The sequence below is a fragment of the Quercus robur genome, chromosome 2 (genome assembly GCF_932294415.1).
Source record: "Quercus robur chromosome 2, dhQueRobu3.1, whole genome shotgun sequence".
NCBI classification, from domain to species: Eukaryota; Viridiplantae; Streptophyta; class Magnoliopsida; order Fagales; family Fagaceae; genus Quercus; species Quercus robur.
The window spans coordinates 26,297,012-26,311,906 of record NC_065535.1 but is presented as its reverse complement, the minus strand read 5'-3'; the positions used below and the strand labels follow the sequence as shown (position 1 = coordinate 26,311,906).

General features: G+C 35.9%; 1 long non-coding RNA gene across 1 annotated transcript; it reads right to left on the bottom strand.

The window, feature by feature from the left end:
- Positions 1 to 5,009: 5,009 nt before the first annotated feature.
- LOC126713080 (uncharacterized) lies at positions 5,010 to 10,247 on the bottom strand. Its single transcript, XR_007651264.1, has 2 exons — positions 10,051 to 10,247; positions 5,010 to 8,338 (listed from the first exon to the last, which is right to left on the bottom strand). It is a non-coding gene; the product is annotated as an uncharacterized LOC126713080 (long non-coding RNA).
- Between the last annotated feature and the right edge of the window lie 4,648 nt (positions 10,248 to 14,895).

Below are 14,895 nucleotides of genomic sequence, written 5' to 3'. Positions count from 1 at the left end.
CTCGTTAAACCCCGCTCCTCGGCTTTCTTTAAAGCCTTGTGACTCCCATCCCATCAAGTCAGGAACCAAAGATTGAAACTAGCCTAGCCTCGGTTAGGCGGAGATCAAGGGATGTGCGGAGCTCCATCCTTTTTGTTAAGGTTCAGGAATCATACATCCCTTATCTGTGAGTCGAGAAAGATTTCCATCGCTGGCGAACTTGAAGCAGAAAGCTAAATTCAAAGAGAGGGAAAACCCCTCGATAAAAGGAGTGAGACTATACCCTTATCTATGAAAGACCGGTTTAGAGGGAAGCATCCGCCCCTTTCTTCAACATAGGGGATATTGAACCCTAGATTTCCCTATCGACTTTCCCATTACTTCTTACCAGGAAAAGGCGTACCAAAGATTTTGGGAAAGACACATTGAAATGGAAGTTCGAGGAGTAGGCGCCTGTTAAGGCTAGTCATCATTAGCTCTTTGTCTTTCTAGCCACTTTCCTTGCTTCGCCATACCGGCGAATGGACTTACTGACTAAGTAACTTAAGGTTTGGAACCCTTGCTAACTGCTTTTGTGGAAAGAAAAATCTCCCTTACTTTGTTAACTTACGTAAGGAAAGCACCTTTAGTACGCCTCCTTTTTGTTCACGCAAGCTGTCTAAGGTAGTGTATCGAGGAGACCGAGAGACACGTCTTTCTTTATGGCATAACCCAAAAAGAGTTGTCTTAGTCTTTCTCCTTCAGTCAGTGACTAGTACGTCTTATTCAAACAATTTAGTGGTCGCCTTCAACTTATATAAAAATGGCCATAGGTTCCTTAGGGTGAGTGCAAGAAAGACCCGCCCAAGGGGGCACGAGTGGAACGGTCCTCATTAGCAGCTGTAGGTTGTCATCAAGCCTAGCCTAAAGCTGAGAAAAAAGTGGCTACCTTCATTTCCTTTCTAAAGGTGCAGTAAGGGGCGGGTGAGCGCAGAGAAGGGCACCCTCGATTAGGGGCACCCCTTATTGAAAACGGCTGCGCGTTAGCGCCCCTTACTGCAATCAAACTCAAGGAAAGCCTTTTGACAACCTTACTAATAGAAAGGGGAAAGATGCGCTCAATCCGTTGCTTGTTGCTCCAACTTAGGAGTAGGGGCTCAACGAGCCTTTTCCGTGGGCTGCTATGCTAGTTGTAGCGCGCTAGCGCTTTACTAATATAATATCAAGTAAAGGGGACTTTCTCATGATCTTACGAATCTACAACTCTCTTTACTGAGCGAGACTCTACCCAGATCTAAATAATTCGCCAAAGAGCCTTCTTCTAACTAGGAGAGTCAACAAGCTACCAGAAGCGAAGCTTTTGTTGGCTCCCCCTTTGAATTTCCAATTCCTCTTTTTCGTTCTACTTAGGTGGAGTAATTCGAACTCTCGACAGAATATAAAAGAGGTTTTTATTCCTGTGTAGACACCTCAACGAACTCATGTGGACACTCCTCAGCCCGAGGACAATCTCTCAAATACACATTAAGATGTTGACCCGTTTTTCTTTTCTTTGTTGATTCCTCTCAATGAAATTTGCCATGTTGCACTAAGTTACTTACGGATGTATGCATGCGGTCCGGGAACACTTTGGGGTGAACACTCATCCGAACAAGTAGAGTCAATAGTTCAGCATTTAGGCCGTAACATTTAGCAACAAAAAAAATCTTTAACCCAACAAGTGCTCTCCGAACCAAGCTAGATAGTCTCCTATCACTAGGCTCACCAACCAACCTGGACTTTGATTCTTATTATTCCTACCGAGAATTGGTGTGTCGTGGAATCTTACGCCTTCCAACCAAGCCAAAGTTAGTTTAGTTTCCACCCAACACAACTCCAACCCATGAAGAGTGTCACCAACTTAGGAATGTTCTTATCCTAAGACTTTGAAAACCTAATTAAGTAAGAATGCACCCCTCAATCCTACTTCTTTACTCAACCCAATACCCCAACATTGGAACATAAGTGAATACTTCCACTATCATTAGAAATTTGGCCATAAGAAAAAGAATTTCTTTAGACTCCTCCATGCGATTGAGGACCTTATAGACAACAACATCATCCCTTGCCCTAATATCCTAGACAAATCCAATGTCCACCAAAACCCTTGAGTTGACTGCTATCGAGTCTCGCTTTCTTGAACACTAAAACATGAACATGAAGGAAATGAGAGTGGAGACACAATACTTCTTGAGTTTGATCTTACCAATCATGGATAGCTTCATAATGGGCCTCCAAGAAGAGATTTAGGGAGAAAATGAAGGCATGTGATAGCTATGAAGATGTTAGGGAGATGATACCTTGTAGAAAATCCAATTGAGTAGTTAATATAACACATAATGATACCATTTAACCCAAAATTTTAAGCCAATGACTTTGGGTCTATCTATGTTATATTTAGCCATTCTCTCTTAACATTATTGTTCAATGTGAGTCCTTGCCTCCTCGTGAGCTACAAATAAGTCCTACTAGCTCCCTCTTACTTATGAGATTTTTCATTCACTAGTGTATTATCCTTGGGCTTCTCATATGCCATCCATGGAAATCACATGTTAACTCTGCACATTCATACATAGGAACTAAGCGTTTCCATGTCCATGGAACCTATCGCCACGTGTGGACGTAAGCACATTGCCAAAAGTATATCATCTATGTAGATTTATCTTCTTTCTTCTTTAATTTTTGCGTAAATAGTGATAAATTATTAATTGTCCCAAAAACTTAAATTGTTAGGAAATTGTGAATTTAATAACTAAATCATAATTCTAACACTCCTCCTCATGTGTGGGTACAAACTCTCCTTTAATAAGTGGGGCCTAATACGTAAGATTTTTAACATTTTTTTTTTTTTTTTTTTGAGGAGCAAGATATTTTAAATGGGGAGTTTTTTTTTTTTTTTTTTTTTTTTTTTTTTGATACCAAAGAAAACATCTTCATTAACAGAACCAAAAACAGTACACAAAACAGACATCAGACCTGGACAAAGTTAGGATTTAGCTTACACCTATGAACAGGGAAAAAAGTGGTGATAAAAGCTATATCAGAAACATGGCCTACAACATATCTAGGAACAAAATGGAAGTCTAAGTGAAGTCCTTGATTCCGAAAATGATTCAAGTCTGCAATTAAGGTCCTCTGGTGCCAACTTGGTTGTTTGTAGAGCTTGCAAACTTGTGAGAGGCCTTTACAGTTAGTTAAGACTAGTATTCTACTATAGCCCATCTCCAGAGCTTTAATCATTGATTCTCCAACAGCATCCTGTATTGCAAGACAAAAGGGCTTCCTTCCACAGCTAGTACCCCGATAAATTATTCTTTGTCCCAAAACTTTAAGCTATTAAAAATGTTGAATTTAACCACTTAACCATAATTGAAATGAAAAGATTATTTCACATCAGAATAATTAAAGAGGGCAAAGAAATGTGGAGGACCCCACTTTAAGTTTAAGCCACCTCATTTAGATGTTGACCGCGTAGGAAGAAAATTGGAGGTGGAGTCGGAGCTAGAGAAAGGCTTTAAAGTGAAGAATTGATTCTGAAGCAAAACTAAAGAGTAAAGAGAGGCAATTGAACATTTCTATCTGGGCCTACTCATAGCTTCACTAAAAGGAAGTAATCCTTGAGAGTTGAGACCACCCCAGCACAAGTAATAATAGCCTCGATCTTGATGGGGTTAAGCCCTAAAGCTAGACCGTCACTTTCTCTAATGAGGATCTTCAATCCCAACTCCCAAGTCCAACCACATTGAGTCGTTGTATGTGTGTGTGAAGTTTTGAAATTACAATACACAACAATTCTGATCTAAATTTATATCCGTTTACGCATTGTTGGCAAATTTGGGGTATCCAAAGAAGACTCTCCGACCTTGAAAACCTATTACAATAGCTGTCCTGGGGTTGTAGGAAACAATTTGCATATAGAAGCCATGACTGAGTTCCAAATCATGGTCAATACGGCTAACTATAACATGTTATTGGGGAGAGCTTGGCTTGGTAGTCCCTTTCACTATCCAACAAAAGATCAAATTGTTGTGAAAGAAATAGAGGCCTAACCATAGACGGAGAGGGGGGACTTAATTGCCCCAATATATGGAGAGATGAAAGAGGCCAACAAACTCCATTTGAACGGTTTTGAGTTTATACAAATTCTCAAATACTCGGTAGAGAAGGAGAAAATTATCCATGATTATTTATGTCTGTTTCTACAGCTTCACAGTTTCCCACATCATGAAGACTCTGGGATACATGCAAAGCATGGGACTAGCAAAAAGGAATTACCATGTCCATGAATTAATCAAAAAAACAAAAAACAAGTCCATGAATTCCCTAATTTCAAGGCTTAAACTGATAGGAAAGGATTGGTATATAGTGAGGGAATGGAGGAAAACCCTAGAAACAAGTTTACCACCCTAAACGGTAATTTTCATAAAGGAGGCAAGAGTCCTTTTCAGTATTGTGAGTTTCCTAAACCATGGAAGGATAGAAAGAAGGGAGATTATTGGCTTAGACTAGAGGTAATTTTTAGTGACAAGCTCAATTTAGAAGACAAAGTGTCATACGAATCAAGGACAGAAGACTAGATTCAGAACATAGAGATTAGACCCTGAAGCCCTACACCTACTCTCTCACCCAAACAAGATAAGGATGTGTTGGCCATCACAATATCCTAGCCAAGACCTAACTACTTCGATCACACACTATATGGGCAAACTAGTACGAGTTTGGAATAAAATTGTGAATGTCAATATTAAGTCCTTTGAGTCTATCCAAGAGTATCTCATCAAGTTCGTGTATGAGAATCTTAATATGGTTTCAAATCCAATCAATGAAACTAAACTCTTAGATTCAAATAACTAATTTGAAGCTTTTCCATGAGCAAATACAAGAATACAAACTTTGATTAAACCTACAGAAATGCACTTTTGGTGTCACCAGTGGCAAAATACATGGTAAGTAACAAAGGCATTGAAATGGAATCGGAAAGTGAAGGCCATCAAGGAAATGCTAGTGCCCAATAATCAAAAGAAAATAAGTAAATGAACATTCATCATCAAAACTCAATCAATGTTCAATCAAAAAACCATTCTATCAATTTACAAAGTATAAATTGCATTGCTTGACTGCCATGTTTTGTTCAACACATGAGATGACATTTTCTATGCATCAATTATCCATTCCTATCATTAAACAATGGCACTCCACTGAATCCAAACAATATGAAGTCTAAGATCATCTAGTCCTTCAACTTCGATTGCCTGAACTGCCACTACCTTAGTATCCAATGCCATTAACTTCTCATAAGAGAACTCGTTAGCATACTGCAAGTACAATTCATTCTTAAGTACCTTTCACCTTTTACCTGCTCCATGGTTGTCTTGGCAAGATGGAAGAGAATCTTTAGTATCTAAACAAGCAAAGACATTATTGGTGAAATGTTGTAACAAACAGAGAGAGAGAGAGAGAGAGAGAGAGGAAAATCTTAAAAGGGGAAAAGAATGCCAAAAAGGCAATTATTACCATTTTTTCATTATCCCATACCTAATTTCTTTGTTAGGAAACTATTTATTAGAAAATTCTCAACCTAGGACGTGGGAAGCATACAGAACAAAGTACACTCTAAAACACTTCCCAGCACCTATGTTCTGGAAAATGTGTAAATATCCACAAAAAAAAAAAGAAAAAAAAAAAGGAATCAGGAAAAATCACCCCCACAAGGGAGTCATAACATTCTTTAGGAAAGACAAACTTAATGAAGTTCCCATAACACATTTTAGAAAGAACTAGCTAAAACCTCAAGGGTGTCATTCTAAATGCTGCTATATGTGATCATTCTTGAATTGAAGGGACTAAAAGTGGTCACTTTAACTTCAAGGACTAAAACTGCTCATGGAATAAAGTATACAGACCAACAAGGTATTTACCCCAATTTTTTGAACATGAAGTCGGTGCTTATTGAAAGGAAAAAATATATCACATTGAAAGTGCACCAAACTAAAAATTTCCTATTGGAGATAAGATATATAAAGACCAAATACACTATGGGTGGAAAAAAATTTATATATATATATATATATATATATTATCTGCAAGTAAAACCATTTCTAATTTTTGTTTCATAGAGCCTAACACATAGGAGATGGTAACAATTTCAACAGTAGCCACATCCTGCCACTATAAATTTGTTGTCTCCCTTAAAAGAATAATTTCCCCCTCAATTCTCAACACAGCTTAAAAATAACTTCATCTATAATATATTCGTTCTTCATAATTGAACAATCACTCTATAGGGACATATACACAAAAAACCTCTGCTAGAAGATATGACTTGAGAGTTTAATACCACATTGCACATGGAGAAATACTGTCTATCATAGACAGAATAAGATTTGTTATTTACACTAAAAGGAAAAATCTAAAGGGATGCAGTGTGGACATTTCCAACTAAGTTTATATGTTGAAAATAGGCTGGTTCTGAAAGGTAAAAGTACAGAGCAAAAAACAGTCACCATTAAAACATTAGCCATACAAGCCAAGTAATTTGTATACAGCATGAATAAAAGAAGCCTCTTTAATAACCAATAAATTATGCATTACATATAAGTGAGTTAATTCAATCCATTTAGTAACAAAACAGAAAAACCAAATTTTCATGAGATATTTTTATTTATTAAATTAAATAACAATGATATATGTGCACCAGTCAGCAAATGCTCTACCAGTAGTGAATTCTACAACACTGAAACTACAACAAATACATTTGAGAGAAAGAAAAAGATGTTCTGATTTTGTGTGATGGATGCATGTCAAAACTTGTGGAGAAGTCAAAACTATGAAGTTTGATAAAATCATCAAGACTCTGGTTACTTTCCTGTAAAAATATGGAACATACAGGTCACCAATCTCAAATAAGCCGCCGCCATTCTCTCTCTCAAACTGAGGTTTCTCTCTCCATCGGTTTCTTGGATGATATTAACGAACTAAATGCTTTGGTCAAATGAAAAACATTTAGAATATCACAACAAAGTAAAATTTGCAATCAAAGCTTAAGCCATTGGAACTAATTCAAGACCAATCGAAAATCATTGACCAAAACAAAGGAGGAGGGGAACTGTATTGGAAAATATCTTCATAGGGCAAGAGAAAAAAAAAGTTTAATTACAAGGAGTATGCAGCATCAATAGAGAGATTGAAGAAGTCCAAGCGGCCCCCAGCAAATAAGTTTATGCCACACTGGAGAAGTATGGTACCTGATACATAAGTTTCAACAACCATGGAAATAATACTCTGTAAATTGGTTTTGGTAATTTTGACTCTGGTTACTTTCCTGTAAAAATATGGAACATACAGGTCACCAATCTCAAATAAGCCGCTGCCATTCTCTCTCTCAAACTGAGGTTTCTCTCTCCATCGGTTTCTTGGATGATATTAACGAACTAAATGCTTTGGTCAAATGAAAAACATTTAGAATATCACAACAAAGAAAAATTTGCAATCAAAGTTTAAGCCATTGGACTAATTGAAGACCAATCGAAAATCATTGACCAAAACAAAGGAGGAGGGGAACTGTATTGGAAAATATCTTCATAGGGCAAGAGAAAAAAAAAAGTTTAATTACAAGGAGTATGCAGCATCAATAGAGAGATTGAAGAAGTCCAAGTGGCCCCCAGCAAACAAGTTTGTGCCACACTGGAGAAGTATGGTACCTGATACATAAGTTTCAACAACCATGGAAATAATACTCTGTAAATTGGTTTTGGTAATTTTGTTATTAACGTGCATTGGGGGAGGTCGTTAGTTCATTTAACAGTAGACAAACAGAGGCATTGATTTGGCACATGTGTGAAGTTAAACAAGTAAATTGGCTAAAATAAAAGTTTAGGGGGTGCTAGGGCATTTTTTCCTCGTTTTATATATAAAACTCATATCATAATGAAAAGCCTGTTGATGTGGTTTAAAAATTGTTTTGTTTTGTTTTTTTTCCTTTAGCCCCCCTGCCCCCTCTTTTTTCTTTTGTTGGAAATTTTTTTCAAATTTGATAAAACTTCAAACAAAACATGAGCATTTAAGATTTGATCTGTCAAAGAGTAGGCCATTATGATATAACTAAGATTCCAGAGTCTTGGACTTTATCAATTCATATATTAGAAACCAATCAAACCATTATATATATAGATAAAAATCCCTCGCACCCCCTAGAGCCAACCCATAACTATCACAGTTCATATTATAGGATGAACAGTAAAAAAGATATTAAATTTCAAAGAGAAGCCCTTCTTCTCAAACCTGCGGCTAATCTCACCGACTTGAAACATAGATAATTGCCTTAGAAAACTGAACTTCATCTCTGAAACAAAAAATTGCACACTATAAAATGAAATATACACAATGAAATAACAAGTTACTATCTCGGTTTCAGTTTCCAAAAGGAGGGGAAAAAAAAAAAAAAAAAAAAAAAAAACTGAATCTACCAAAACTAGTTAATTTACACATTAAGCTGTAAACTTTGTCATTTAGTGATAAAACAGAAAAACCAAACTATCATGACTTTTTATTAAAAAAAATTGAATTGCATAACAATGATACATGTCCTTCAATTAGCATATCCTCTACCAGTTGTGAATTCTACAAGGGCAAAACTACAACAATTACATTCAAGAGAAGAAAAAAATGTTCTGATTTTGTTTGATGGATGGATGTGATGCTTACCAATCGATATATATATATATATATATATATGGAAATCATTTTATAAAACTCATAAAATTATGCCATCTAAATATTCATTTCGTTAATCATAATGACAAGCCTGTCCATGTGGTTTAAAAATTGGTTTAATCATAATAAAAAGCTTGGGAGTGAGCAGCAACCATAAAACTTCTTCATTGTAGGACACAAAGTCAATCCAATATTTGGCATCATTAAGATATACGAAGAGACAATAACTGTGCAACAAACATAGAAATGTTAAAAAAATTATCATAAGATGTCAATGTACATAATTCAAAGGACCCTACTGCAACATTGAATGAATATATCACCTAGCAGCCTTCTTCCCACCAGAACAGAAACCGAAGTACTACCTGAAAAACTTCTTTAAACCCGTCTGCAGATCTGCCATGGGCTTATACCCAAGCTCCCTCTGAGCCAAGCTGATATTTGCACTCGTAAACTACATGTCATATACAGCCAACCCAATACCAAAAGCTTCTTTCACAACAAATTCTTGCAGCATGGTCTTAGCAATTTATTATTATTATTATTTTTATTTTTTATGAGGAATTCCCTCAAGGTATGGGCCAATGGCACTACCCCTGAGGAGCAAAACCTGGATGCCTACATACCCCCACTGAGTAGGCATAGGATAAATCGCAAAATGCCTCAGCTAGGAGTCGAATCAAAGACTTTTGGGCTCACAATTAGTCTAGGCACTCTCTCTTACTGCTGGGACACCCTAGGTGGGGGCTTATTATTATTGGTAAATTACACACACCCAATGGTCTTGAACTCACAACCTCACCCTCCACCTAGCACTTGCAATGGAAGAAGGTTCCAATCGAGCTAGAGCGCATTAGAGGCATGGTCTCATAGATTAGAAATCAAATATATACAGACTTGCAAAAAATTCATCAAAAAAATTCTATCTATTTAAGGTGAAACAAGAAAAACAATAATATGAAATTGAAAATGGATAGTGACAAAAAATTTTGTGTTTGCTCCGAGTTCTTTTGGTGGGATGAGGGGGAAAATAGATTTCACCTAGAAATGTAAAACAAGAAGCACAAGTTATGATACAATTAGCATAAATACATGGCAATCTTATACTTTGTTATTTGATTTCCAAAACACATCATCAAATACTGACCAGTTGGAATATTTAGGAATCAAGAAAAAACTATAATTAGCATATGCCAGCTTTGCCTCTATCAAACAAATAGAAGAATTCATATCATATGAATGCTATCAAACAAACAGAGGGATCGATCAAAGCACAATTCAATATAAAACTTAAGCGAACATGAACATGCTTTGGATTTTTGAGTTTTGAGAGAGAAGAACCTTTCGTTGATTCGGTGAAGTTTTCGACCACGGAGGAATAGACACTAAACCACTGGATGACCAATTTTACCCCCGTTTGGTTACAGGTTTGGCCTATTCATGCTTTAGATTTGTAATATGCCGACTAGATTCGTTGGTTGTACTTTTATATTATACAAGGATGAGGTGAAAGCTTGAATGACAAGAGGTATCTTTTTTTTTTTTAACGAGACACTTGCCATTTTATTTTATTTTATTTTGAGAAAAGACACTTGTCATTTTATTAAGGGTGCGTTTGAATCGGCTTCAAACGCATTCCAGAAATCAATTTCTGGAAAAGAGGGCGTTTGGCTGTCACGGAAAATATTATTTTCCGGAAAATATTTTCCGTTTGACCGAAATTTTCAGCTTTGACCACGGAAATGAATTTCTGCCTTCATTTTCACTTCAAAGGATTTCCGGAAAAAGAGAGAGAGAGAGAGAGCGCGCGCGCGCGAGAGGAGAAGACCAGTCCGAGCTCCAGTATGCGCCGATCTCCAGTCCGAGCTCCAGTCCACGCGCGCGAGAGGATAAGAGCAGTCCGACGACGGCGATCGACGCTTCGCGAGATCGCGCCGTCGATCGCGATCTCGCCTTCGCGAGATCGCGTCGGATCGAGATCGCGATCGACGGCGCGATCTCGCGAAGCGTCGTTCGCGAGATCGCGCTGGCAAGATCGCGATCTCGCGAACGCGATCGCGTCGGCGAGATCGCCTTCGCGCTGGCGGGTTTTCTGGATGTGTTTTCTGGGTTGTGTTTTCTGATTTGTGTTTTCCTTTCTTATTTTCCAAACACTAGAAAATATTTTCCGGAAAATTTTTTGAAATGCAACCAAACACACAGAAATATTTTCCTTTTCCAGAAATTAGCATTTCCGGAAAATATGTATTTTCCGGAAAACGTTTTATGGCAACCAAACATAGCCTAAGAAGAAGATAACTTCACTATGTCACCCGTGAGGTGGTGAGAAGAGGTATCTTAATTTTGTATTAAACGCTCACTATGACACTCCCCTAGGTATATCACCTTAACAGATTAAACTATGTAAAATTTTTCATCATATTGGTTGACTTTCCCTTTTTCCTTGTTATTTTTTTAAAACATATGTAGAGAATGACCACAAAACCATTAAGCGTAATCTATATATATATATATATATAAAACCAAAGCTTTCGAAGTTCCCACAATTTTTCACGTCATCACTTTTTTTTTAATTTTATTTTAGATTCTTTTTATTTTAGGTTTTATTTCTTATATATTTATTATTAATTTAAATAAAACTCTACTAGATATATGTTTTAAGAGCTTGAAAATTCTACTTCAACTAAAATTCTATAACAAAAATTTCAACAAATATATAATATAAAATCATTATCTATATATATATATATATATTAAACCATACGGATCCTGTGTAAAGTCAAGTTGCTCAGGCTTTTACGGCATTTAGATATTGTTGAAATTAAGCGCATCAGTTGCTAATGATGACTTGACTTGTGAACATCATCAGTTTTTTCTTTATCAGATGCTACGTGCATTGAAATATATGCATATAGGTAATTTTCTTAATATCTTATCTTTCTTTTCTTTTCTTTTCTTTTGTGCTTTTCTTTAGTTTTAGTCTTTGTTTAGCTCCCATGAAATTTGTGGTACGAAGTATTTAGCATCATAGGTAATACTTAGCCTCTTATTCAAATTTGAGAGAGTCTTCAATGTCAGCTTTGATTATTTTTATTATCAAGTTGAGATTTTAATTGGTTTATCAAGCATGGGTTAGTTGAGAAATCTGATCCTCATATGCAATTGACAGATGATTAATAAGAGAGACAATAACTTATTATAAATAGAGGTTGAGGAGTTTAACAAGGTTTTGGGCGTGTGGAAAGCATGGCTTAATGAGTAGCAACATGAGAGAAGTTGATGGAGGGGAGGAGACTGGAGAGTTTTTGGACTCTTTTTTTTTTTTTTTTGGTGAGAATTTTGTAGTGTATTATTTTGGGTATTGGGTATTTTATTATCCAAGTAGGAAATAGAAAACCTAGGTATAAATAGTTGATTTGTTATTTGTTGTTTCATATTTCTAAATTGTTTTTATAGTTTGTAAGTGTATGGAAGGAATTAGGGTTATATGGAGTGTGGTTTTTGGTGGATAAGGCTAGAAAAATATATAGAGGTAAGGTTTAGAATATATAGCAATGTATAGATCCTATGATGTGCTATGCATTTTTTTGCAAGGAAATATATGAACTTAACTGAAATTTTACATGATGAATAATATTATTCATTTTTTTTATTTATGGATTGTGGCAAGATGGTTGAGATTTCTATGCAAGATACAAATGGAGTAAATTAAAAAAAAAGAAGAAGAAGAAGAAGAAGAAGAAAAGCTAGAGGTAATAAATGCTTGAAATTATTTAACATTTGTTAATTATCCCGTGCATCGCACGGGTTAGCGACTAGTATTTTTATAAATGGTTTCCGAACTTATACATACTATGTTAAAACTAAGGGTGGCAAAGTAAGCCCAAATCCCTTTGTCCACCCAAATCCACCCACTCTAATTAAACTCAAACTCACCCAATTATTAGTTGGGTTAAATGGGCATCAACCCAATTAGACCCAATAATTATTAGGTTTTAACTAAAAACCCATTGAGCCCTATTTAACCCAAAAACAATATACCCAAATTCAACCCAACCCTTCCCATATATATATATATATATATATAAACCCTCAGATGTTTCAGTTGTAGGGTTTTCATTTTCCTTCATTTTCATGGCCTCTAAACACTTCTCTCTCTCTTGCTCTCTCTCTTTGTCTCTCTAGCTCTCACAGATTGGGGTGTCAAATGGAACAAAGAGATCCGAAACACCAAGTCCAACCCAATTTTTTGTTATCCAAGGCGCCCCCATTGAGCACCGTCGACTCAGCAAGTTTCTCCAAACTCACCGCCCAGAACTCACTCTTGACTCACCTCCCGGCCTTCTATTCCTCCGCAAACCTCCTTTGCTTCCCCAATTTAGCGCCGAGTCTTGAGAAGCACGACAAAGACTCGAACTTTGCTAGATATGCGGACTAGAACTTCACCAACTATGGCACCGATCGGCTCAGCGGAGCCGACTCATTCAAGACCTACTCCAGCGACTGGAACTTACCAGTGGACTCGTTTCGCTGATACAGCTGGGACTCCACTGGTCACAAGGACAAATTCAACAACTACGCATCGAACAAAAACGTGGTGGACCAGGGTTTCAATGGCTATGCAATTGGCTCCACTGGTCGTTCCGGCGAGTTCGCGAAGTTCGACTCAGTCAATGCAGGTTGGATTTTCTCGGGAAGTTAGAGAGGGATTTTCTCGGGAAATTTAGAGAGGGAAATCAAACAGAGAGAGAGAGAAAGAAAGAGCAGAAGTGAAATTTTTTTGGTTTAAAGGTATTTTGGTAATTTTGATAATTAGGTAAGTTGGGGTTTACCCATAATAATTGGGTTGGGTTGGATTTGGGTTAAAAGTAATTAGTTAAATGGGTTTTAATGGGTAAATGAGTTTTATATACCCACCCCAATTATGTCCACCCCAAACCCACCCATTTGACACCCCTAGTTAAAACCCTTTACAAGGAGACTATCCCGGGTGTTATTTCCTAACAAAGCAAACTATATACATTATTATTCATAGTTATCTATCTATCTATCTATCTATCTATATATATATATATATATATATAATATAAAATCAAAGTGTTTACCTTTTTGTTGACCTTTTAAAATTTTGACACATTACCTTTGCAACCCTCACAAATTTACACATTACTAGTCGCTAACCCGTGCTATGTATGAGATCTTGTATGACTTCAATTTGTGTTACAAGTTGATGAAGAAGAAATTGCTTGAATGTGCAATGACTTACAAAAAATTTGTTAGGCAATTTCAGATACTGCAAAAAAAAAAAAAACTCAAAAATTCAGATATTAAAACTTTTGAAAGATGAAAAAATATTAAAGAATCAAATGATTCACTGTTTAGAAATTATTGAAACAAAACAAAATATATATGACTAAACAATAGAGAAATATAAGAAAAAGATGGGTTATATTTAAAAGAATAATTCATGGCTATAACTATTGAAAGGAATCAAAAGATTCAGATCTTACAAATTATAGATAATATGTGTGTGTGTGTGTGACTACACAAATTTAGATGTTAAAACTTCCAAAAAAGATATATAATTAAAGAATAAGTTATTGAAACAATTCAAAAAATATATGACTATTCAAAAGAAAAATATAAAAAAAAGAAAAAAGTACATGAACCCATAAAATAATAAGTTTTAAATTTTAATGGGTTTAAACTTTAATCAAACCTTATTAGCATGTGGCCCACGCTAAAAATTTTTGAGCAGGAGCCTACGTTAAAATAATGAAAATCATACTCCTTTTAATATATCATAAATAAGCTTTTTGCCCAAGAAATTAACATACTTTCATATTGTGAGATGAAGCAAAGATATATGCAGAAGTAGCAACCTTAAATTTCAATTATTGCAAGCTTTTTTATCTTGTAAATGGCTAAAGAGAGTTTGGTGGTTCATGTACGAAAATTACTTTTTAAAAAATACATGAAAAATCATAAAATAATTTTTTTTAACAAATTAGAGGAGAAGAAAAAAAGAAGAAGAAGAAGAGCTCATACCTCTACTCAGCTTAATAATATATATATTGGGGTTTGCCCTGCTTTTATAATGTTCATGATTAACCTTGCAAATTTGGAGATAAATTATCAACGTTTGAGTTTAAGTTGGACTTGTTAGAGAGTTAGAGTTTCACTCCT